Source organism: Triticum urartu, chromosome 6A, assembly GCF_056163025.1.
Source record: "Triticum urartu cultivar PI428250 chromosome 6A, HENAU_Tu73, whole genome shotgun sequence".
In the NCBI taxonomy this organism is placed as follows: domain Eukaryota; kingdom Viridiplantae; phylum Streptophyta; class Magnoliopsida; order Poales; family Poaceae; genus Triticum; species Triticum urartu.
This window is the reverse complement of record NC_141878.1, coordinates 578047745-578074663: the sequence shown is the minus strand read 5'-3', so window position 1 is coordinate 578074663 and position 26919 is coordinate 578047745.

Sequence of the window (26919 nt, the reverse complement as noted above, 5' to 3'; positions counted from 1 at the left end):
GCTAATATTTGCAACTCGAAACAGGGACTACGGATTAAGCGAACACTGGCGAAGGACGAGGTGACGATGCACGTGGGAAATGGTTCCAAAGTCGATGTGATCGCGGTCGGCATGCTACCTCTACATCTACCATCGGGATTAGTATTAGACCTAAATAATTGTTATTTGGGGCTAGCGTTGAGCATGAACATTATATATGGATCTTGTTTGATGCGAGACGGTTATTCATTTAAATCAAAGAATAATGGTTGTTCTATTTATATGAGTAATATCTTTTATGGTCATGCACCCTTGAAGAGCGGTCTATTTTGATGAATCTCGATAGTAGTGATACACATATTCATAATGTTGAAGCCAAAAGATGCAGAGTTGATAATGATAGTGCAACTTATTTGTGGCACTGCCGTTTAGGTCATATCGGTGTAAAGCGCATGAAGAAACTCCATACTGATGGACTTTTGGAACCACTTGATTATGAATCATTTGGTACTTGCGAACCATGCCTCATGGGCAAGATGACTAAAACACCGTTCTCCGGTACTACGGAGAGAGCAACAGATTTGTTGGAAATCATACATATAGATGTATGTGGTCCAATGAATGTTGAAGCTCGTGGTGGATATCGTTATTTTCTCACCTTCACAGATAATTTAAGCAGATATGGGTATATCTACTTAATGAAACATAAGTCTGAAACATTTGAAAAGTTCAAAGAATTTCAGAGTGAAGTTGAAAATCATCGTAATAAGAAAATAAAGTTTCTACGATCTGATCGTGGAGGAGAATATTTGAGTTACGTGTTTGGTTTACATTTGAAACAATGCGGAATAGTTTCGCAACTCACGCCACCCGGAACACCACAGCGTAATGGTGTGTCCGAACGTCGTAATCGTACTTTACTTGATATGGTGCGATCTATGATGTCTCTTATAGATTTACCGCTATCGTTTTGGGGTTATGCTTTAGAGACGGACACATTCACGTTAAATAGGGCACCATCAAAATCCGTTGAGACGACGCCTTATGAACTATGGTTTGGCAAGAAACCAAAGTTGTCGTTTCTGAAAGTTTGGGGCTGCAATGCTTATGTGAAAAAGCTTCAACCTGATAAGCTCGAACCCAAATCGGAGAGATGTGTCTTCATAGGATACCCGAAGGAGACTGTTGGGTATACCTTCTATCACAGATCCGAAGGCAAGACATTTGTTGCTAAGAATGGATCCTTTCTAGAGATGGAGTTTCTCTCGAAAGAAGTGAGTGGGAGGAAAGTAGAACTTGATGAGGTAACTGTACCTGCTCCCTTATTGGAAAGTAGTACATCACATAAACCGGTTTCTGTGACACCTACACCAATTAGTAAGGAAGCTAATGATGATGATCATGAAACTTCAGAACAAGTTACTACTGAACCTCGTAGATCAACCAGAGTAAGATCCGCACCAGAGTGGTACGGTAATCCTGTTCTGGAAGTCATGCTACTAGATCATGATGAACCTACGAACTATGAAGAAGCAATGGTGAGCCCAGATTCCGCAAAATGGCTTGAAGCCATGAAATCTGAGATGGGATCCATGTATGAGAACAAAGTGTGGACTTTGGTTGACTTGCCCAATGATCGGCAAGCAATTGAAAATAAATGGATCTTCAAGAAGAAGACTGACGCTGACGGTAATGTTACTGTCTACAAAGCTCGACTTGTCGCAAAAGGTTTTCGACAAGTTCAAGGAATTGACTATGATGAGACCTTCTCACCCGTAGGATGCTTAAGTCTGTCCGAATCATGTTAGCAATTGCCGCATTTTATGATTATGAAATTTGGCAGATGGAAGTCAAAACTGCATTCCTGAATGGATTTCTGGAAGAACAGTTGTATATGATGCAGCCGGAAGGTTTTGTCGATCCAAAAGAAGCTAACAAAGTGTGCAAGCTCCAGCAATCCATTTATGGACTGGTGCAAGCATCTCGGAGTTGGAATAAACGCTTTGATAGTGTGATCAAAGCATTTGGTTTTGTACAGACTTTTGGAGAAGCATGTATTTACAAGAAAGTGAGTGGGAGCTCTGTAGCATTTCTGATATTATATGTGGATGACATATTGCTAATCGGAAATGATATGGAATTTCTGGATAGCATAAAGGGATACTTGAATAAGAGTTTTTCAATGAAAGACCTCGGTGAAGCTGCTTACATATTGGGCATTAAGATCTATAGAGATAGATCAAGATGATTAATTGGACTTTCACAAAGCACATACCATGACAAAGTTTTGAAGAAGTTCAAAATGGATCAAGCAAATAAAGGATTCTTGCCTGTGTTACAAGGTGTGAAGTTGAGTAAGACTCAATGCTCGACCACTGCAGAAGATAGAGAGAAAATGAAAGATGTTCCCTGTGCTTCAGCCATAGGCTCTATCATGTATGCAATGATGTGTACCAGACCTGATGTGTGCCTTGCTATAAGTCTAGCAGGGAGGTACCAAAGTAATCCAGGAGTGGATCACTGGACAGTGGTCAAGAACATCCTGAAATACCTGAAAAGGACTAAGGATATGTTTCTCGTATATGGAGGTGACAAAGAGCTCATTGTAAATGGTTACGTTGATGCAAGCTTTGACACTGATCCGGACGATTATAAATCGCAAACCGGATACGTATTTACATTAAACGGTGGATCTGTCAGTTGGTGCAATTCTAAACAAAGCGTCGTGGCGGGATCTACATGTGAAGCGGAGTACATAGCTGCTTCGGAAGCAGCAGACGAAGGAGTCTGGATGAAGGAGTTCATATCCGATCTAGGTGTCATACCTAGTGCATTGGGTCCAATGAAAATCTTTTGTGACAATACTGGTGCAATTGCCTTGGCAAAGGAATCCAGATTTCACAACAGAACCAAGCACATCAAGAGACGCTTCAATTCCATCCGGGATCTAGTCCAGGTGGGAGACATAGAGATTTGCAAGATACATACGGATCTGAATGTAGCAGACCCATTGACTAAGCCTCTTCCACGAGCAAAACATGATCAGCACCAAGGCTCCATGGGTGTTAGAATCATTATTGTGTAATCTAGATTATTGACTCTAGTGCAAGTGGGAGACTGAGGGAAATATGCCCTAGAGGCAATAATAAAGTTATTATTTATTTCCTTATATCATGATAAATGTTTATTATTCATGCTAGAATTGTATTAACCGGAAACGTAATACTTGTGTGAATACATAGACAAACAAAGTGTCACTAGTATGCCTCTACTTGACTAGCTCGTTAATCGAAGATGGTTATGTTTCCTAACCATAGACATGAGTTGTCATTTGATTAACGGGATCACATCATTAGGAGAATGATGTGATTGACATGACCCATTCCGTTAGCTTAGCACCCGATTGTTTTGTATGTTGCTATTGCTTTCTTCATGACTTATACATGTTCCTATGACTATGAGATTATGCAACTCCCGTTTACCGGAGGAACACTTTGTGTGCTACCAAACGTCACAATGTGACTGGGTGATTATAAAGGTGTTGTACAGGTGTCTATAAAGGTACATGTTGGGTTGGCGTATTTCGAGATTAGGATTTGTCGCTCCGATTGTCGGAGAGGTATCTCTGGGCCCTCTCGGTAATACACATCACTTAAGCCTTGCAAGCAATGCAACTAATAAGTTAGTTGCAAGATGATGTATTACGGAACGAGTAAAGAGACTTGCCGGTAACGAGATTGAACTAGGTATTGAGATACCGACGATCGAATCTCGGGCAAGTAACATACCGATGACAAAGGGAACAACGTATGATGTTATGCGGTCTGACCGATAAAGATCTTCGTAGAATATGTAGGAGCCAATATGAGCATCCTGGTTCCACTATTGGTTATTGACCGGAGACGTGTCTCGGTCATGTCTACATTGTTCTCGAACCCGTAGGGTCCGCATGCTTAACGTTACGATGACAGTTTCATTATGAGTTTATATATTTTGATGTACCGAAGGTTGTTCGGAGTCCCGGATGTGATCACGGACTTGACGAGGAGTCTCAAAATGGTCGAGACATAAAGATCGATATATTGGACGACTATATTTGGACACCGGAAAGGTTCCGGGTAAGATTGGGACAATACCGGATCATCGGGAGGTTATCGGAACCCCCCGGGAGGTATATGGGCCTTATTGGGCCTTCGTGGAAAGGAGGGGAAAGGAGCAAGGGAGGGGGCGCCCCCCAAGCCCAATCCGAATTGGGAGGGGGGCCGGCCCCCCTTTCCTTCCTCCCTCCTTCCTCTTCCTTCCCTCTCCTACTCCAAATAGGAAAAAGGGGAGTCCTACTCCCGGTGGGAGTTGGACTCCCCCCCTTGGGCGCGCCACCCTCCTTGGTCGGCCCCCTCCTCCACTCCTTTATATACGGGGGCAGGGGGCACCACAGAGACACAACAATTGATCATTGATCTCTTAACCGTGTGCGGTGCCCCCCTCCACCATAATCCTCGATAATATTATAGCGGTGCTTAGGCGAAGCCCTACGACGGTAGAACATCAAGATCGTCACCATGCCGTCGTGCTGACGGAACTCATCCCTGACACTTTGCTGGATCGGAGTTCGGGGATCGTCATCGAGCTGAACGTGTGCAAAAACTTGGAGGTGCCGTAGTTTCGGTGCTTGATCGGTCGGGCCGTGAAGACGTACGACTACATCAACCGTGTTGTTATAACGCTTCCGCTCCCGGTCTACGAGGGTACGTAGACAACACTCTCCCCTCTCGTTGCTGTGCATCACCATGATCTTGCATGTGCATAGGAAAATTCTTGAAATTACTACGTTCCCCAACAAAATGACGTGGGAAAAACCTAATGACATAAAATAACAGTCATCTATAATGGATGAAGCGGCTGAAGAAGAATAGCCTTGGCTCAATGCATTCACCACCTCCATGCTATCCGAATTCACTTCAATCTTACTGCATCCGACGGTATTAGCAAGATTCAAACCAAACCTCACTGCAATTGCTTCTGCTGTGAACAAGTCAAAGCAAAGGCCCATCTTTTCATTAGCAGCTGCTATAAATTCCCCCCTATGGTCCCGGATAATTGCTCCAAATGTTGTTGCGAGTGTGTCACTATCAAATCCCGCATCAACATTTAATTTCACGTAACCATACTTTGGTTTCAGCCAAGCATTTGAACGGACATGAGCCTTTGGCCTATAAGAGATGGTATAATTTTCTACTAAGCCTCTCACTGACATATTGATTTGACATGCGCTTAGAGTTTCTTCGTCATGTGTCAATTTTTGCCTTTCATACCACAAATACCAAGCCATCATTGCCATCGTTTCTCTAAACTTCAGCAAGCCCAACACTTGGATTTGTTGTTCCGGAAGGAACAAAAGATATGCCAACACAAGCTTACCTGCCTTGTCAACTTTCAGTGCATGTTTGATAACAAGCTCAAGACCGAGCAGCTTCCACACATCCATTGCCAATTTGCATTCAAACAACATATGTCTTATGTCATCAGGCCCCTGGTTACAGGTTGGGCAACTCGGATTTATTTTCAAGTGCTTATTAGCGAGCATAGATCGACAGGGAATATCACTCTGGAGCGCGCGCCACATAAATATTTTTATCTTTGCCGGGCAGACTAAGTTCCATACCGAGTCCCATGTATAAGATGGGTTTGAAGCTCCAGTCGTTGATTCCAACTTGGGACCAAATTGAAATTCCCATTCTGTATGATATGCAGATCGCACCGTGAAAGTCCCTGACTTTGTCATGTTCCATGCTAGGAAATCTGTCATCTCATGTAATGGTAGTGGAATGGCCAAAATCCTTAGAGCATCCACTTGCGAGAATGTTTGGTTAACCAGCTGCTCATCCCAACTCCCTGTCACCGGATCAATGAGGTCAGAAACTCTAGAAAGAAGTTTGTTGCCCCTTGGTGAAATCACCTTTCTTGTTGGGCTCTGCGGTATCCAGGGATCATCCCATATTCTAATTTTCTCACCATCACCAACTCTCCAAATATAACCACGTCTGAGCATATCAACTCCGGCCATAATACTCCGACATGTATATGAAGTCTTCTTTTTTAAAGTTGCATTCATGAGATCTTCATCAGGAAAATATTTCGCCCTAAGTATCAACGCACACAAAGAGTCTGAGTTGTCAATAAGGCGCCATGCCTGTTTTGCCAGAAGTGCAAGATTAAAGCACTGAATATCTCTGAAGCCCATACCCCCTTTTTTCTTGGGAATACACATTTTCCACCATGCGAACCAGTGCATCCTCTTATGAGTTGCATCATCACCCCACCAAAAACGAGATATCGCATCTGTGATTCCTTTACAAAATTTCTTAGGAATTTGAAAGACCGACATCGCATAAGTTGGTATTGCTTGAGCAACAGACTTAATAAGAACTTCTTTCCCTCCTGAAGAGAGACACATCTCCTTCCACCCCGTAAGCTTCATAATTAACCGATCTATTAGATATTGAAAACTGTCACTTTTATCAAGTCCAAGAGTAGCAGACAGTCCCATATACTTGTCATTTAAGGCCTCGGTCATGATATTCAGACAAGAGCAAATCTGAGCCTTCATATTTACCTCGGTGTTGGGACTAAAAAATATACTTGATTTGTCCACACTAACAAGTTGCCCGGACGCAGCACAATATAAATCTAGAATTGATCTCAAGAACATTGAATTCCGAATATTAGCTTTCATCAAAATTAATGGATCATCAGCAAAGAGTAGATTTGTTACCGCAAGTGCATCTCTACAGACCTTGGCCCCCATTTAGTCTCCACTCTGTTCCGCATGAGAAAGTAGGGCTGTCAAACCCTCCATACATAGGAGAAACAAATACGGGGAGAGTGGGTCACCCTGTCGAAGACCTCTGGAGGGTTTGAAATATTCCGTCTCCATTGAGTTATATCTCACCTTATATTCAACAGAAGACACACACAACATTATCATCTTGACCCAGTCCTCATGGAATCCCAGCTTCAACAACATTGCTTCCAGGAAAACCCACTCAACTCTGTCATAGGCTTTATGCATATCAAGTTTCACCGCACACCAACCATCTTTGCTGGTGGGAAGATTTATTTATTTTGCAATGGAAGGAAAATTAACGGACTAAACCACAATCAACATGATGTGACCGATCTAGATGCACAATTAAAAAACGCGGGAGTTAAGCATGGGAAATAATTACTACTTTTTTAGAAGAAATAATTACTTAGTTTGGTCGCATTGATTGATCTGTTGATAGGCGACACAAGTGTATTTTTTCTTGATTTTTTTTGAACCGGGTGTGCCCCTTTCCATTTAAAATAAACGGAAATACAACAGTCTCCGATACAGCCAGGAAGCAAGGAAAGGGAGGCAGCGAGTTCAATGCACTGCCAGGAAACCCACTGTGCTCGCCCGCCATCGAAACGAGCACCATGGGGAAAAACCTGACAACACCTACTTAGTTTGAGTCTAGCTATTACAAACCAGGGGAAAGGCACAAACAAAACGAGGTGCCATACGACATAAAGTATGTAGACTTCAAAAGTTTCCCAAAAGTGGAGCCTGAGACTTAGAACCAGGGTAGAATGTAGAGCACTGCAGCAGCATCACCAGTCACCCAGAGAACACCTCACCCACGTCTTCCGCTGTGCGACTGGCCCCTTCACACATTGCCATCAACTTGGTTGTGCTCGCTCTAATCATCTCAGCTCCGAGTCGTAATCTTGCCGCTTCTTCCACCGGCTGAAGACCTGCCCAATATAAGAGAAACGAACAAGCCGAGTACACAATCTCAAAAGGAGATTTGATCAATTGTTTTTCAAAAGTAGCCTTATTACGCGCAAGCCAAATAGCCCAAGTTACTGCCGCCAAACCAACAGTATAGAATCTAGTTTCATTGGGTAGGAACATATTACACCACACATAGAATTGCCAGGTGTTATTTGGGCATAAGTCAATCCCCAACACAACTCCAACTTCCCTCCAGGCAACACGCGCCACAGGACACGTAAAGAATAGGTGGGACGCAGTTTCAATATTGTTACAGAAGGAACACACAGGGTTCCCCGGCCATTTTTTCCTCCTCAACACTACTCTTGTGAGCACCGCGTCTTGGGCCATCTGCCACAAGAAGATCTTTGTCTTAAGAGGCAATTTCGCCTCCCAGATCCATCTATAGTTGCTTCCATGAAGAGGTTTTTCCAGCCATTTATACATAGATTTAGTGGAGTACTTTGCATTCTTACTCAAACCCCAAAACACTACATCTTCCTCAGCTGTAGTATTAAGCCCCAAGATGTACTGCCGCACCCTATCCCACTGTTCTCTTAGGTTAGGGCATAAACGCCTTATGAAAAAGGTCGAAGCCTCTACCCTGTCAAAATTTTGGATTGTACAATCCTGGTCAGTACAGATCTCAAACAACCGAGGGAACCTCGAGTTGAGTGGGGGCAGCCCATCAATTGAGTCTTTCCACACCCTGGTCAGGTTGCCGCATCCTAGCTTGATCTTTCTTCCCATCATGTACATCTCCCTGACTTTCAGAAGAGCTTTCCAGCATGGGGAGTCAGATTGTCTAGGTTGCACAGTTGCCACCGACTTGTTATGTAAATATCTGGCTCTCACCAAGTTTTGCCAAACCCCAGTTTGGGTTTCTAATTTCCACCACCATTTCACCATCAGACTGATGTTTTGTTTCCTGAGGTCTTTCACACCCAGACCCCCTTTGCCCTTCGATCTACACACCCTCTTCCATTTGACCAGGTAATATCTATTTTTCTTATTGCAACTGTGCCAGAAAAAAATTTGACGGCGCTTGTCCAGCCTTTCTATGAAAGTTTTACTCATAAGCCACATGGACATATGATATAAAGATAGCTGCGACAGTACCGAGGTAAGCAAAGTAAGTCTGCCCCCGCTAGATGCAGCATTACCAATCCAGGACCCGAAACTCTTGAGGTATTTATCTACAATAAACTCCCACACTGAATCTTTAAGAGTTGTGAAACTCACGGGCATTCCAAGATATTTGATTGGAAAGTGTCCGATCTCGCAGTTAAAGATCTCAGCATACTTGCTATCTATGTCAGCGTCCCCTCCGACAGTCAGGATCTCGCTCTTCTGGAAGTTTACTTTCACTCCAGACATGAGCTCGAATATGTATAAGAGGAGCTTCAGATTTAATGCTTTTTCCACATCATGCTCGAGACAAATGATCGTGTCATCTGCATATTGCAGAACTGCCACCCCATTCGGGACAAGATCAGATGCTAGCCTAGTTAGGAGGCCATTTTGTTGCGCTTTACCGATCATCTTGTTGAGACATTCTACAGCTAGGTTAAACAGAAAGGGGGAGTGGGGGTCTCCTTGGCGCACCCCTTTAGCACTTTGAAAATATGGCCCCACTGAGTTATTAAGTTTGATACTAACAGTACCATTGTAAAGGATTTTTTTCACCCACCCACACCAGGTTTTGTTGAACCCCCTCATTCTGTGGCAATCCAACAGAAACTCCCAGTTAACCCTGTCGTATGCTTTCTCGAAGTCGAGCTTAAGCACCACCCCTACTTTTTTCTTGACATGGGTGTAATTGAGGAGCTCATGTAAAGTCATAATTCCATCCATAATGTTCCTCCCTTTCACAAAAGCATTTTGTGACAAACTTATCAGCTTGTCAGCATATTTTTCTACTCTCTGATCCATAGTCTTAGTAATCAGTTTATATGGGCACCTAAGGAGACAGATAGGTCGAAATTGCTGGATACAATCCGCACCTGACACTTTAGGGAGAAGAGTAATCACCCCATAGTTAAGGCGCTGCACGTCAAGCGTTCCAGCATGGAAGTGGCCGAACAGCCGCATGATGTCATTTTTAACAATGCTCTAGCAATGTTGATAAAACTCCGCAGGAATGTTATCGGGGCCAGGTGCTCTATTAACATCCATTGCAAACAAGGCCTCTTTCACCTCCTCTTCTGAGAAGGCTCTAGTCAGATCAATATTATCCTCTTGAGTAAATTTTTCTGATTCATCCCACGAGCCAGGATCCATGTGAAACAAGTTGCCTGGGGCTGGGCCGAATAGGGTTTTATAAAACTCTATGGCATGTGAGATAAGGTTATCAGTACCTTCTATCTCAACATCACCATATTTGAGGGCATGAATGGTATTCTTCCTTTTTCGCCCATTAGCAATTTTATGAAAGTAATATGTGTTCAAATCCCCTTTGAGCAGCCAACGCTCATGGGATTGTTGCAGCCAGAAAATCTCCTCATTCACCAGAATCTCATGAAGTTCAAAGTTAATATCCACCTTTCTACTATACATCTCAGGGGTCAGAGGTCCCTCTTCTTCAAGCTCCTCAAGAGTGGACAGTTCTACTCGTAATTCTTCTTTTCTCTTCTTGGTATGGCCGTACTTATCGGACCCCCACCCTTTGAAGAAGGTTTTAAACCTTTTTAGTTTGATATTAAGAATATCAATAGGATCTTCAGCTTTAACCGCTTTATTCCAGATTTTCTCCACTAAGAGTAAGAAGTCCTCATTTTTAAACAAGGCCAGATCAAACCTGAACTCTCTAGGTTTATGTGCCTCCCTGCCCATGTCTCCTGAGGAAAGGAGTAGGGGGTTATGGTCAGACAACTCTCTAACCAGCTTTCTAACAGTTACCATTGGGTACAAGTTTTCCCAGTCACTAGACATCAAAATCCTGTCTAGCTTTTCCAAGGTGGGGTGGGTCTAGTTATTTGTCCAAGTATATTTCCATCCACTAAAATAAATCTCCCTCAGGCCATATGCATTAATGACAGAATTGAACATGTCCACAGATTTATGTCCATGTAATTTTTTATTCTTCTCTCCACCATGCCTCAAGATGTTAAAGTCTCCCCCAACTATGTAGGGTTTGTTCATGTCAGAACAGAATTGAGCAAGTTCCAGCAGGAACTCCTCCCTTATATCCTCATGAGCTGGGCCATACACCACTAAAATACTCCATTCAGATTTTTTCTTCCTATCTATAAGATCAATCTGGATATAAACTTTCCTTTCTTATTAGACCTCAAGTCCAAAATGTCTTTTCTAGCCCCTGCAATGATACCACCTGATTTGCCACATGAGGGGATCCAGACCCACTCAAAAATACTAAAAGGGTCAATTTTTCTCAAGCATTCGGGGGAGAAGTTTTTCTTCATGGTTTCCTGTAGACCCAGGAAATCAAGGGAATGATCACTTATTAAGTCAGAGAGGCAGGTGGCCATTCCTTTCTTGCCCACCCCTCTACAGTTCCAAATGAGACCTCTCATTTGGAATGTTTTTTTTTTGTTTTTTAGACCTGGTAACCCTGCCAGGGGACATGACAATTATCATTGTTTTCTACTATCATTTTCTTTTGGCTTCTAGTCACAGGCCTAGATAGCTTGACAGTAGATTTGCTTTTTTTCTTTCTGTTCCCATTTTTATAAGAACAGAAATCTTCACTACAATACTCATCTTGTTCTAACCAAGATAAGCTAAGAGGGGCTTGTTTGCCCAGCCCATTTGTGACCACCAGGTCATCCTCTTTCTCATTTTTTTATTAATGTCATCTTGGTTACTCAACAAATTTCCTCTAACATCCTCTAACTCATGCAGGATATCAATACAGGTAAAGTTATCATCTGGAATTAGAACCCCCATTTTATTAGCTCTACTTATTAGCTCAGCATCCCCCAAAGGAGCAAAAGAATTTTTTCTAGGGTTTTGATAGTTACCTTCCAGATTTTTCTTCTTGGCCACTTTCATAGCTTTTTGCATCATGTCTCCTTGCCTCTCCTAACCACATCAAAGACTAAACCTCATGTTAGTCTCAGGGATCAATGGAGGTGTGGGAATTATCTCATTGTCACAATGAGGCGATGGCAGATGTACCAGATAATCATCTGATACCTTCAGCTTTGGATCCACCTCTCATGTAACTTCACGGACCTGCGAAACACCAGTTACTACCTCCACATATGAGCATTTCTTCTCAATCAAAGGAAGTACATTCACCTGCAGAGTTTGCACATCAGTGCTCTTTTCAGGTGCATTTTCCTCATGATTAGCAATTTTTTCTCCATCTGATTTCTCTTCACAACCCTCTTGAGCAGAATTCTCATTGGCCAACTTCTAAATAAATAAAGTCTTATCATCATCACTTTCATAAGAGTCTGACAAGTTATCCTCCTCATTTTCATTCTCTTTTTCAAGTGGGAGCAGGTGATAGGCCTCCCCCCCTGAAGGAAGATGTACCATGCTCAACAGGAGCATGAGCACTCTTAGATGGTTCAGTACCCCCGTCCTGCCTCTTCCTCTTCAGAGTGGATGCCAGGGATTATTTCTGATCATTTCTAACAGGCACAGAATCATCTTCCTTCACCGGATTTCTCACCAGGACTTCTTCTACTTCATACAGGAATTTGTAGAAATGGCCCCCCCATGCAACGCTCAGCAGAAACAGGAAGATTATCAATACTACGACATCCAATCTTAACCCTAACAGACGAGGGGCGCTTAATAGTAGACATATCGATCTCTAAAGTCACCCCAACAAGCCCACCAGCATAAGCCACATTCTTGCCACATCTTTTATTAAGAGGTATCTTACTAATTTTCACCCAGGCAATCTCAAGCAGACCCTCACAGTCCATGTCATCAGACCATGGTGTGATTCTGACCACAGTTTGGTGCTTTTTGAGGTTTATGTATTCCACAAACAAAGCACGCTCAACCTCTCTCACATTGGGGAACCTCATAACATATTTGTTAGGGGCTACAAGATGCGTGGAACATCTCCAGCCCTGCCCAATGTACACCCCCATATCATCCTGCAGATCTTGTTTAGATATGGCCCCTTCCACAATGGTAATGAGCACTATCGGTGTCAAAACCGACGGATCTCGGGTAGGGGGTCCCGAACTGTGCGTCTAGGCCGGATGGTAACAGGAGGCAAGGGACACGAAGTTTTACCCAGGTTTGGGCCCTCTTGATGGAGGTAAAACCCTACGTCCTGCTTGATTAATATTGATGATATGGGTAGTACAAGAGTAGATCTACCACGAGATCGGAGAGGCTAAACCCTAGAAGCTAGCCTATGGTATGATTCTTGTTCTGTATGTTGTCCTATGGACTAAAACCCTCCGATTTATATAGACACCGGAGAGGGTTAGAGTTACACAAAGTCGGTTACAATGGTAGTAGATCTATATATCCGTATCGCCAAGCTTGCCTTCCACGCCAAGGAAAGTCCCTTCCGGACACGGGACGAAGCCTTCAATCTTGTATCTTCATAGTCCAGGAGTCCGACTAAAGGTATAGTCCGGCTATCCGGACACCCCCTAATCCAGGACTCCCTCAGTAGCCCCCGAACCAGGCTTCAATGACGATGAGTCCGGCGCGCGGATTGTCTTCGGCACTGCAAGGCGGGTTCTCCTCCAAATTCCGTGTACCTTTTGAATAAAGTTCGGCTTCTTGTAAATATTGTGCTCCTTGGCTTCTATGCCCAATAATGACCGTCTCCCATGTGTCAAACGAATATGAAAAGTCTGAGTGTTTTTACATCCACACCCCTAGCCGCGTAAATGAGCCACCCATTTAAGGGGACGAGGATTTAGATCCAAACCACACCTTCTCCCCTTCGCGAGTGTTCATCAGAGCGCATCCGACAAAGGTCCATTCCACCATGGCCAGCCGTCGCAACTCCTCCCTTCGCCCTTCCAGCCCTCAGCCTGGATATTGGGAGAGATGCTCCATCCCGCATAGCGAGCTAGTGACGCTCCAGACCAAGGGATTTTTTCCCCCGGCCTATATGGTCCCAGTTCGAGCTGGTCTTGCCATCTATAATGGCGGAGAGCAAGCGGAGAGTGCCCCTAATCCCTCCAAAGGAGAGCGGGTATGCCTTGTCCCTTATTTAATAAGAGGGCTCGGATTTCCAATCCATCCGTTTCTCCGGGGGCTACTGGAGTTCTATGGCCTCCAGCTACACAATCTTACGCCTGCCTCCGTATTGCATATCGCGGGCTTCGTAGCCCTCTGCGAGCTGTTCTTGGGTGTTGAGGCTCATTTCAGGCTGTGGAAAGAGCTATTCTTCCTTGTGCCCCGTTCTCAGAAGGGGTCAATATATCAAGTGGGCGGAGCCGAAGTGTGGCGCACCGCCGGGACCGGATATCTATCCGGAACCCCAAAGAAGGCGTCTGAGGACTGGCCTTCGGAATGGTTTTACATAGAGGACGTCCCGCTGCCGGATCCTGTCCAGATCGGCCTCCCTGAGTTCGACAATGCTCCACTACAGAAGCGCCTAAGTTGGCGTCCACGGAGCCCTCAGAGGGAAAGTGACAAGGACGCTCGTTACCTGATGGGCCAGATAAGATTGTTAGCTCATTCCGGACTGACCATGATCGGGGTCATGGCCGCATGCATCATGCAAGGGGTGCAGCCGCTACAGTATAGAGGCCACCCCATGTAGGACTTCAACGGGGAGGACGACGCCACCCGCTACGGCTGTAAGGGGCCGGATTCGGCTGCGGCTCTAACAAAGACCTTGTCTGCTTTGTACAAGGGAGAAGAGGAGGATTTTCTCCGCGTCGACCCAAAGGGTGGATTTTCTATGTACAATCCCCCAAGCTGGGTAAGTGGTCATATTTACCTGCCCATCCGTTTTATATTCCCATTGTTACATATTCAGTCTAACAACTTCAATGCAGGAACTACGCCAGGCTGTTAAAGAAATAAACAGCCCTCCTCCACAACCCGAGGACCCAGGACGGTCCCTCGATCCGGCCTCTCAAGAGGATCCGGACTTATCTGTGGAGCTGATTGATGGAGTGTTCCATCAATTGAGCAAGGACAACGCCTTGGTGGCCATTACGGCCGATTGCCCAGGGCTAATCCTGGCCTCCCAGGTAACTGAGATCAAAGTCCCAGTACCCCGAATAGGGGTCCGCCCTCTCACGTTTTCAGTTTCCTGATTACAACCGAACTTTGTAGGGGAGGTTCTTGAGACGGGAGGCCGAACCTGCGGCGACAAGCCAACAAGGGGCCGCAGGGCCCCGTGGGCAGAAAAGAGGTGCAGTCCGGACCGAGGCGTCAGCGCAAAGGTATGGCGCGCCCCCTTATCCCAGGTGTTATACCTTCAAGGCATATTAACACTCGTGCTCTCTTCAGGACAAAGAGACCTCGCCGGACTATATCCAGAGAGGCTGCCAATCGCGTCTCCACCAGCCAGGCTCCAAAGCCTGGTCCGGAGGCGGAGGCAAACACAAGGCGCGCACCGGACGCTCCTCCGACGGAGGATGTGGACAGGTTGTCTGCCACCAACTCTGAGGTGGAGAGTGCCATGAACCACAGGCGTCGCCGGAAAATTCTTCGCGACACTTGTTTCTCCCGAGAGGCATTAGATGCCTTCAATTCGGGAGATGCATACCTCCGTGCCACTCAAAATGGTCTAGCTAGAGCCACAGAGCAATATGTAAAAGACATACGGGTAAGAAAATTTTGGTAATTATATATATATACCAGTAGCCCCCGAGACTTGAAACAGTTAGAATAACTGATTTAAGGATCATTTGATATGCAGGTTCTTACAGAAAAGAATTCCCTACTATCCAAGGAGCTGGAAAAGTGCAAAGCCCAACTTGAGGCCGCACTAGCCGCGGCAGGGGAGCCCAAGGAGACCCCCTCTGGTAATGTACACTTCGAAAGATAAGTATTTTGCGAAGCACGGCATGGGTGTGAATCTGACAAATGAAATTGCAGATGGCGCTGAATTGAATCCAGAAAGGCAACACCTCCTACGCCAGCTGAAGGCTGGTGAGAAGGTGCTGACAAAGGTGAGGCGGGAGAAGAACGATCTCCAAGATGCCAACACCAAGCTGGGCGTCGAACTGAAAGATGTTTGTGCCCAGCTGTCAGACTCCCTTAAGGAGAATCAGCGGCTTCGGTGCGGCATATTTAGTAAGTGCTTGAACGAACCTTTGAAAAAAAGTTCAGCGGGGAAGTCGACTAACAGAATAATGTCTGTAGGTGTGCTAACAGGTCGTCCTGAAGAGGAGATGCCCGGTTCTACAGGTGACCTTCTTCCCGAGCTCTCGCAACTGCTCGAGCGAGTTCGGCAGGCGATGCAAGGCGTCGCCCAGGCCCTGTGGCCATCCATCTCCATGCCCGAAGGTCTTGGAGAGCTTGCGGAGAAGCTAAAGGGAGTATGGCGGCGCTTCCGATTGTGGAAGATATCGGCCTGCCGTCAAGGCGCTAGGGAGGCCTGGGCCATGGTGAAGACGCGGTACATAAAGGCTGACCCCAACCACATGGCCGAGGTCGGTTCTGTGGGGCCCGATCGGAAGGAGATCCCTGTAAGCTTAGTATACGGCCAAGTAGAATTGGGTGCAAAGTATTCCCAGCACGACTATAAATTAGACAGCCTATTAGATGGTATTGAAGTGGAATACAATCAGTCAGAATGACTATGTAATTTAATTGACATTTATAATGCCTTCTAGCCGGATTGTAGATCGTTTGTCATGGCCGACCTTTTCGCTTCAGCCTCGGGACCTGATGGTCCGTAGTGTGTCCGAATTCTCATGCGGCTATATAAGAGCTGGGGAATGCGTGGAGACCAGGCATAGGGGTCATTAGTGCGTGAACAGACAAGTGCCCGACTAGTTATGTTATATTACATGGTTAGTAAGAAACATCTTCCAGGGAGAATAGTTCCGTTAGGGGTTCCTTTCCCTGGGAGGCATGCCCTAAAGTGCATGCCCATTCTGCGAGAAAGACGCAGGAAAAAGCATCTGGGGGCGCATAAATAAATAAGTGAAAAGATCATCTTTTAGGTCACCGACCGAATATTCCCTTAAGAACGCTAGCTTTTGGCTTCACCCAGTCTGAGGTACACATCCGGCTGATCCGGCAGTAACAATCGCAGAGGTGCTCCCTTTACCGGCTAGACAAATAATCGGGAACGTAGGGGTAAGCACAGGAGCCAGGCAACCCAGCTTGGCCAAAACTTAAGTCATATCGATGCATATAAGGGTGAAATAAAAGGTACATGCGGAAGTGTAACACATGTGTTGGGCATGAAGCCCGTATAAATAAGCTTCTGGTAAAAGAAGCCCCCAGGTTTAATGAGTGCGAATAGCACGTCATTTGATGAGCCTTTAAAGGCTATAAAAGAAAGGAAGGGGTGAAGGAGAGAAATGTAAGACAGACAGTATATATATATAATGGACAGAGGAAGGAGACGAACACAGAGTCCGGCTCTAGGCATAGAATCTTCGGAGACGGACTGCGTTCCATGGGTTCGGCTCGAGTTGGTTATCCGATGCATCTCGCAGGCGGTACGCTCCACCAGTAAGGACTTGGTCAATTATGAAGGGACCTTCCCACTTGGGCTTGAGTTTGTCCTTTTTCTTGTCCGGCACGCGTAGAACTAATTCGCCAACGTTGTAATTTTTGGCCCGTACTTCTCTGCTTTGGTATCTTCGAGCCTGCTGTTGATAGAATGCGGAATGGGCTTTTGCCACGTCGCGCTCCTCCTCCAATGCGTCCAAACTGTCTTGCTGATCGAGCTCGGCTTCTCTATCTTCGTACATGCGCACTCGAGGTGAGTCATGAATTATGTCGCAAGGCAAAACTGCCTCTGTGCCGTACACCATAAAGAATGGTGTGTACCCGGTGGTGCGATTCGGCGTGGTCCGCAGCCCCCAGAGTACGGAGTCGAGCTCCTCTACCCAGTGCGTGTTAGATTCCTTGAGGGACCGCACTAATCTGGGTTTGATGCCGCTCATGATAAGACCATTTGCATGTTCGACCTGGCCGTTAGTTTGTGGGTGATAGACGGAAGCATAATCGAGCTTGATGCCCATGTTTTTGCACCAGAGTTTTACCTCGTTGGCCGTAAAGTTCGTGTCGTTATCAGTGATGATGCTGTGGGGGACGTCGTAACGGTGTACAACCCCGGATATAAAGTCTATCACCGGTCCGGATTCGGCCGTCTTAACAGGCTTGGCTTCTATCCATTTGGTGAACTTATCCACCATGACCAGTAAGTATTTTTGCTTGTGGGTTCCGCCTTTAAGGGGTCCAACCATGTCAAGCCCCCAGACCGCGAAGGGCCAAGTAATGGGGATAGTTTGGAGGGCGGTGGGTGGCATATGGCTTTGGTTTGCAAAGAGCTGGCAACCGGTGCATCGTTGGACTAAGTCCTGGGCGTCTACCCGGGCCGTCGGCCATAAAAGCTTGTACGGAAGGCCTTGCTTACAAGGGACCGAGCTGCAGCATGATGACCGCCGAGTCCGGCAAGAATTTCAGCCAGGAGGTTCCGCCCTTCCTCTTCGGAGATGCACCTTTGAAGGACTCCGGTAGTGCTTTTCTTATAAAGCTCTCCCTCGTGGACTCTGTAGGCTTTGGATCGCCGCACTATGCAGCGTGCCTCATTTTGGTCCTCGGGGAGTTCCTGCCTAGTAAGGTAGGCGAGGAATGATTCTGTCCACGGGGCGATGACGGCCATTATTATGTGGGCTGAAGGTGTTATTTCATTGGCAGAGCCTCCGATTGTGTCAGAATGTTCGGTGTCGGGCAGTGCGGTTGGGTCCGGGTTGTTATTGTTCGGCTCCCCTTCCCATACTACGGATGGCTTGAACAGCCTTTCCAAGAAGATATTGGGGGGGGGGGACTACATCGCATTTTGCATCAATGCGTGCCAGGACATCTGCCGCCTGATTATTTTCCTGGGCTATATGGTGAAATTCAAGCCCTTCAAACCGAGCTGACATTTTTAGGACGGCGTTGCGGTAAGCTACCATTTTTGGATCCTTGGCATCGAAGTCTCCATTTATTTGGGATATTGCGAGGTTCGAGTCCCCGCGCACCTCTAGGCATTGAATGCCCATGGATACTACCATCCGGAGACCATGTAAAAGGGCCTCATATTCGGCTGCATTGTTGGAGTCTTTGTACATAATCTGTAGTACGTATTGAATTGTGTCTCCTGTGGGGGACGTCAAAGCGACGCCAGTCCCTAGTCCGGCCAACATCTTGGAGCCGTCGAAATGCATGATCCAATTTGAGTATGTGCCGTACTTTTTAGGGAGTTCGGCCTCCGTCCATTCTGCGACGAAGTCGGCCAAAACTTGCGACTTGATGACTCACCGTGGCTTATAAGTTATGTCGAACGGGAGGAGCTCAATGGCCCATTTTGCAATCCGGCCTGTTGCGTCACGGTTGTTTATAATATCATTAAGTGGTACTTCCAAGGCTACTGTTATTGAACACTCTTGAAAGTAGTGTCGTAGCTTCCGGGATGCCATGAATACCGCGTAAGCAATCTTTTGATAATGCAGGTACCGTGATTTGCACAGAGTGAGGACAGTGGACACATAATAGACCGGCTTTTGAAGGGGGAATTTGTGTCCGTCCGTTTCTTGTTCGACGACGAGCACTGCGCTTACCACCTGATGTGTTGCTGCAATGTACAATAGCATTGGTTCGCCAATGTTTGGCACGGCCAGGACTGGGTTTGTTGCCAATATGGCTTTTATTTCATCGAGTTCGGCCATGGCTGCATCCGTCCATTCGAAGTGTTCGGTGCGCCGAAGGAGGCGGTAAAGGGGTAGGGCCTTTTCTCCCGAGCGGGAGATAAAGCGGCTTAGAGCTGCCACGCATCCGGTTAACTTTTGTATTTGTTTGAGGTCCTTTGGGATATCCAATTGTGACAGAGCTCGGATCTTGGCTGGATTTGCTTCAATTCCTCTACCGGATACAATGAAGCCCAAGAGCTTTCCGGCTGGGACGCCGAAAACGCATTTTTCCGGGTTGAGCTTGATGTCGTATGTTCGGAGGTTATCAAATGTGAGCCTCAAGTCGTCTACTAGAGATTCGACATGTCTTGTTTTGACGACCACATCATCTACATATGCCTCCACCGTTTTGCCGATCTGGTTTGCCAGACATGTCTGAATCATGCGCTGATATGTTGCGCCGGCATTTTTGAGCCTGAAGGGCATTGTGTTGAAGCAGAATGGGCCGCATGGTGTGATAAATGCCGTTGCGGCTTGGTCTGATTCTGCCATCTTGATTTGATGGTAGCCGGAATATGCGTCGAGAAAACACAACGAATCGTGTCCTGCGGTAGCGTCGATAATTTGATCGATGCGGGGGAGGGGAAGGTATCCTTTGGGCAAGCCTTGTTAAGGTCTTTAAAATCAACGCACAGGCGCCAGGATTTGTCATTTTCTTTGGTACCATCAGCAGGTTTGCTAGCTAGTCCGGATGTTTTATATCTCTGATGAATCCGGCCTCCAATAGCTTTGCTAGCTCCTCTCCCATGGCATGTCTCTTAGGTTCGGAAAAACGCCGAAGAGCTTGCTTGACAGGTTTGAATTCTTTTAGGATATTTAAGCTGTGCTCGGCCAGCCTGCGTGGGATTCCTGGCATGTCTGAAGGGTGCCAGGCGAAAATGTCCCAGTTCTCTCGTAGGAACTCTCGCAGTGCGGCATCTACATCAGGGTTTAATTGTGCCCCGATGGAAGCTGTTTTATTGGGGTCCGTTGGATGGACCTGGAATTTGACTATTTCGTCCGCCGGTTTGAAGGAGGTGGACTTGGATCTTTTGTCGAGTACCACATCGTCTCTATTCACCGTGGAGCGCAGCGCAGTCAGTTCCTCAGCCGCTAGGGCTTCGGATAGTGCCTCGAGGGCCAGTGCGGCTGTCTTGTTTTCGGCGCGGAGTGCTATGTCCGGATCACTAGCGAGAGTGATGATCCCGTTGGGCCCGGGCATCTTGAGCTTCATGTACCCGTAATGGGGTATTGCTTGGAAGATTGTAAACGCTTCCCGCCCTAGCAGAGCGTGATAACCGCTGCTGAATGGAGCCACATGGAACGTGACCTCTTCGGACCTGTAATTATCCGGCGTGCCGAACACCACATCTAGTGTGATTTTTCCTGTACAACGCGCTTCCCGACTGGGGATTATTCCTCTAAAGGTTGTGCTGCTTCGCTCAATGCGGTTCCAGTCTATTTCCATTTTTTGAAGGGTTTCCTCATAAATGAGGTTCAATCCGCTGCCGCCGTCCATGAGTACCTTGGTAAGACGAAAGCCATCCATTATTGGACTGAGGACCAATGCGGCTAGTACTCGGGCTGTTTGGAATTTAGGTTCATCACTGGCGTTGAAGGTAATAGCCGTGTCACTCCATGGGTTTATTGTTGCCACTTGGTAGATTTCGGCAAGGCTGCAGAGTGTCCTTTTTCGCATGTTATTTGATGTGAAAGTCTCGAAGACTGTTGATACCGTATTGGTGTCTCTGGGGTGGCTTTCTGTGGCCTCCGGAATTAGGAGATCTTCGCCAATTTTGGCCACCTGCCGGAGTATCCAACATGCTCTAAGGCTGTGAGTTGGTGTGGCATCCTTTGTACTGTGAATTTTACAGGGTCCATTAAGCCATCCTTCCAATACGGTTCCATGCCCTGTAGAGGGTTTTTGTATTTTGGTGTTTGACCCGGGTGTCTGGCGATGATGCACCCTTTTATTTCGGACTCGGTTTGTATTCAAGGCCGGATTGTCCCAAAATTTTATTTCGGTTTTCCAGGCGCTTTCCATCGCACAGTACTTTCATACTATGGACGCCAAGTCAGCGAAGCGTGTAATATCACGGCGACTTATGGCTTTGAGGATTCCCTTGTCCGTGCAATTATTGCAGAAGAATGGAATTGCATATTCCTCGCGGCAGTCCTTTATCCTGTTCATAACCAGGAGGAATCTGGCCCAGTAATGATGTACTGTTTCTTCGAGCTCTTGCCTAATTTGGGATAGATCGCTTATGTTCGGGTGGGTGGGTGGAATTAAATCCGAAGCCTCACCCCATCTGAGGCTCAGAGGCCGAGGAATTTCCGAACTCGAAAATTTGGATTCCTGGATGTTGTCCAATGAATCCAGTCTGTCGCCTGACTCTAAGTTCAGGTCTTGAGTGATATCCTCCCCTCCGTAGGTATCCGGCTTGGAGGGATCGGGAATCCGGACGTAGCTAGTCCTTAAGATAGATGAGGGGTCGCCGCACTGTCCCTCTACCACGGCAACGTGATGGGTGACTTGGGAAGAGTTAATCTCTCTCAGATCGGGCTTAGGCCCAATCTGGTCGTAATCCGTAGCGACTCCCAGGGCGGCGATGCGATCCAAGACCTCGTTTATGGAGGAGAGCTCCATTGGATCTAACTGCTCGGCGAGTTCCGAGCTGACATGAAGATTGTTTTCGATGGCTCGAGAGGTCATCGTCGGCGCAGAAGCCGAACGGGCGGTCATAAGAAAACCACCTAGCCGGAGGGTTTGGCCGACAGCCAAAGCTCCCTTAGCAATGGTGCCGTCTTTAAAGACGGGGCGAGGCATCCTTCCTGATGGCGACGACACAGAGGAACTCTCAATGAAAGCACCAATGTCGGTGTCAAAACCGGCGGATCTCGGGTAGGAGGTCCCGAACTGTGCGTCTAGGCCGGATGGTAACAGGAGGCAAGGGACACGAAGTTTTACCCAGGTTCAGGCCCTCTTGATGGAGGTAAAACCCTACGTCCTGCTTGATTAATATTGATGATATGGGTAGTACAAGAGTAGATCTACCACGAGATCGGAGAGGCTAAACCCTAGAAGCTAGCCTATGGTATGATTCTTGTTCTGTATGTTGTCCTACGGACTAAAACCCTCCGGTTTATATAGACATCGGAGAGGGTTAGGGTTACACAAAGTCGGTTACAATGGTAGGAGATCTATATATCCGTATCGCCAAGCTTGCCTTCCACGCCAAGGAAAGTCCCTTCCGGACATGGGACGAAGTCTTCAATCTTGTATCTTCATAGTCCAGGAGTCCGGCTGAAGGTATAGTCCGGCTATCCGGACACCCCCTAATCCAGGACTCCCTCAAGCACATTGGTATTCTCTCTCTGCGTCTGTCTCTCTATACTAAAATCAGGAAAGTAACAGAAGCCCTGCCCCTTGGATTGGAAGCCACACATAGCAGGAATACATTCCCAAGGAAGAAATTCAGAGCAAATGATCGACAAGTGACCTCTCTTCTTGCATCGTTCACACAGAGCCTGAGGGCATCTAGCCGTGTAATGACCAAAAACATTGCAGATCTGACATGCATCAGGAGTAGGGTTAGGGTTACCAGCGTGGGTGCTTGGGTCTCGCCCCGCAGCAGGCGAAGGCGTTTTCCCTTGAAGTCCTCGTGTATTCTGGTCCCCGCCGTCGCCGTCGACTGCAGAGGACCAGCGGTCCGGGCACGGCGGCCCAGATCCTCCCGCACCCGCCGCGACTTCCCACTTGTCGAGGCTCGTGTCGCCGGAGCCCGACGTCCTGGTGGTCGAGGACTGCCCCACGTCCTCCTTGCGCTTCCACACGTTGTTGTCCCGTCCACGGCCACCGCCGCGGTCGAACCGTCCCGCCCCACGGCCATGCCTGCCAGCGCCGAAACCATTCCCCCTCATCTCTCCGCCTCCGCGACCTTGCTTTGGATCTGGATCTTTGGGTGGAGGTGGGGAAGCGGCGACCTGAGCAAAGGATCTAGCGTCGCCTCGGATCTTGCCCTCCCACCAAGAGAAGGAGGGAGGAACCCTAATATCTCTCCTCTGCGGCGCCTCCCAGAGATGGAGCAGGCACTCGTCGAGATCTGAAAAAGCGAAGCGAGAGCGAGGCAGCGGCATATTAGTACCTGGGGCGTGGGCCGAAACCCTATCTCGCGACGGATCCGGACGGTTGGTGTCCGCTGCTCCCACGTGTCGAGGATCCGGGCCATGGCGGTCGGGGCCACGCCCGAGCACCCCGGGTCTCCTGTCCAGTCGTGGTGGAGGTCGGGGGGGGGGGGGGGGGGAGCACGACCACCTCAACCTTGTCCCCGTGTACCGCACCCCCTTTCTCCAGATCAGCGCGGTCCGTGCGCACCGTCGCCTCTTCGGCGCACGTCGTAGCACCGCACGACGAGCCAATCACCGGCAGGCGATCCTCGATCCTGGTGAAGTGGCACGGGAAGGAGACGAAGCAGCCCACGTCGATCCGTTCCCCCTCGTGTACATAGCATGCATCCACCATGCACCCGTGAGAATCGAGGAGGACGAGCCGCTGGATGTCGTCACGAAGGAAGATTTCGCCGTCGTAGAACATGGTCGTGCGGCGTACCAGATCCGCCGCGTATTTTTCCTGATGATAGCCCATGTAATGTATGTAGGGTCCCCCGTTCCAATCATCCGCGATGGAGACAACAGCGACGCCGACACATCCTTGTGCGAGATTGATCGTTCGCCAGGAAGGCCGCGAGTGCAAGCTATGGCCGGCTACTTATCATACGGCATGGGAGCTATCTCATCGTCGATCCCTCTAATCATGTGATTAGTCATATGGATTAGAGAAAAGTATGTTTTTGGTCCCTTAAATTTCTAAAAAGTACAAACTTGGTCCCTTAAGATTTTTTGGTATACATTTGGTCCCTCAAGTCTCAAAACTGAACAAGTTTGGTCCTAAACCAGATTTTGACCCCATTGACCGGGTTTGACCGCCACAAAACCGCCCGGTGAACAGTAAATCCGAGTTAAAAAAATATCTTCAAAAAAAATCTGAAATTTTTTGAGGTCCAATATGGTTACATGCGCAAGGTGCGACCAACATTTTTTCATGAAATGATGTAGGACGGGCTCTATCAAAAAAAATTCGCTATTTTTTGTGAGCGAAAATTTGTTTTTTTTTTGCCATGAGCTCCTTGAGTCTCGAAACACCACCAAATTTTGGTCGAATCTTGAGTATGTAATCATATTAGGCCCCAATAAATTTCAGATTTTTTTTGAATTTTTCAGATTTTGTTTTTGAATTTACTGTTCATCGGACGTAGATATTTTTTTCTTTTTTGCCATGAGCTCCTCGAGTATCGAAAGACCATGAAAATTTGGTCGCACCCTGCGCATGTAAGCATATTGCACCCCAAGAAATTTCAGAATTTTTTGAATTTTTTTTAAATCGAATTTACTGTTCATCAAGTGGTTTTGTGGCGGTCAAATCCGGTCAAGAGGGTCAAAATCTGGTTTAGGACCAAACTTGTCCAGTTTTGAGACTTAAGGGACCAAATGTATACCAAAAAATCTTGAGGGACCAAGTCTGTACTTTTTGGGAACTTGAGGGACAAAAACATACTTTTCTCTATGGATTAATCAACTATGGTCTCTTGTCACGTCAAACTGCCCCGCGTCGTCCGGTCGGGCAACACGGGTGGCGATCGAGATCCGATTTTTCTGCCTCCCTCTCCGACGTTTCTCTCCTCGCCGCTGGGCAATGCCCAACCAGCCGACGGTAGCGGCGGGCCCCGGGTGGTTCGGTCTTTGGCGATTCAAATCAAGCAGCGGAGGCAACTCGAAGCGAGCGGCGACAAGGAGCACGGCGGCCCCGTGACGATCTATGAGCGGCGGTCGCAACGCATGCTGCTCGGCAGCAGCCGTAGAGGCAGACGTGCGGACTGCTTGGCAATGGCTGTAGCTGCAGCGGCTACAACAAGGCACATCGGTGGCAGCGACGCTCTTTTTCAGCAGCAGCGCACAAGGCGTAGCGGCGACGGCGGTGAAGCGTGCTCTAGAGGCAGAACGCTACCGCAGTTTTGAGAGCCTCGTCTGCGGCCTAGTGGCAGCAACCGTGCCACCTTGGCATGGATCCTTCTCTTGCAGAAGACATGATTATTGGTAGCAGTTCAGTTCTGGTTGTGGTGGCACCAGCCGGCCATTTGAGTTGCGGATGGCGGTGGTCACCGAAGGATTTTTGTGAGGATTTCCCTCTTCAGATCCTGTGGCTGCGCCCGGCGGCTCAGACCTGCAAGGTTGTGAGATGCAGCTAAAAGGCTTCTTTACGAGTTTTGGCGGCTCTCACTGGCCAGTCTACCTTCAGTGCTGCTATGGATGACAGCTTGACGCAGAGGGTATGGTGGTGCAGTGACGGCGGTGGGATTTCTAACTTACCGCATGTAACTGCTAGGATCGCGGAAAAGTGGTGGAGACAATACAAGATTGACTTCGATTTGATGGTGCTTCTCGAGTACCCGGTCTCGAGCTCCGGGGTGAAAAACCTAGGTCAGACCCTTGTTGGTTATACCTAGCAATGGTGATGTATTTGCGTCATTACCTTGTTGAAGGCATTGCTCAGATATGCTCGGACTAGTTCTTCAGGGTGAAAACTTAGAATCTCATATGTTTGGATTCGGCGACGGCGGCGCTTGAGCGTCGTCCCCCTTCATGAAGGTGTTGCTGTTGAAGAAATTTCTCGTTGTCCTTGTGGCGTCAAGAGATGGTTGGTGCAGATATGGTTGTTGTCGTAATTTGTCGATCGCTGTTTTGATTACTGCGGGTTTTTTTTCTCACGCATGCATAGGTTAGGTCTTGTAAGACTTTGCTATTTGCTCGCGTGTTTACTTGAGCGTGAGTTGGTGTTGGTTGTGTGCATCCTAATTATGCAGAGGCCAGATGTGGACTCATTGTAATTGTATCCTCTTGATACTTCATTTTGAGTCAATAAAATTCATCCTTTATTGAAGGGGTCGACATAAACAATAAAGAAAGTAACCTTTTGCAGTCTTTTTCTCTTTTGGTGTCTGGACTAAAGTTTCAGAAAAGGCATAGCCAAAAGTAAATGAGCGAAGTATCAAGTGAAAACTCACCTCATGGGCCATCGGATCAATAAGGAGAGGGAGCGGCACAAATCTTAAGTGGGATCACCACCAGCCACTTAAACACGAATTAACAAATAACCTCTTCTTTTACGCATCAGGTCTTTTACGCTTCGACTACTCTCTTTATCCACAAATAAGTGTACATCTAGATTTTGTCCTAAGTCAAAGTTTAAAATTTTGACCAATTTTATATGGAAAAGTAGCAGTATATATG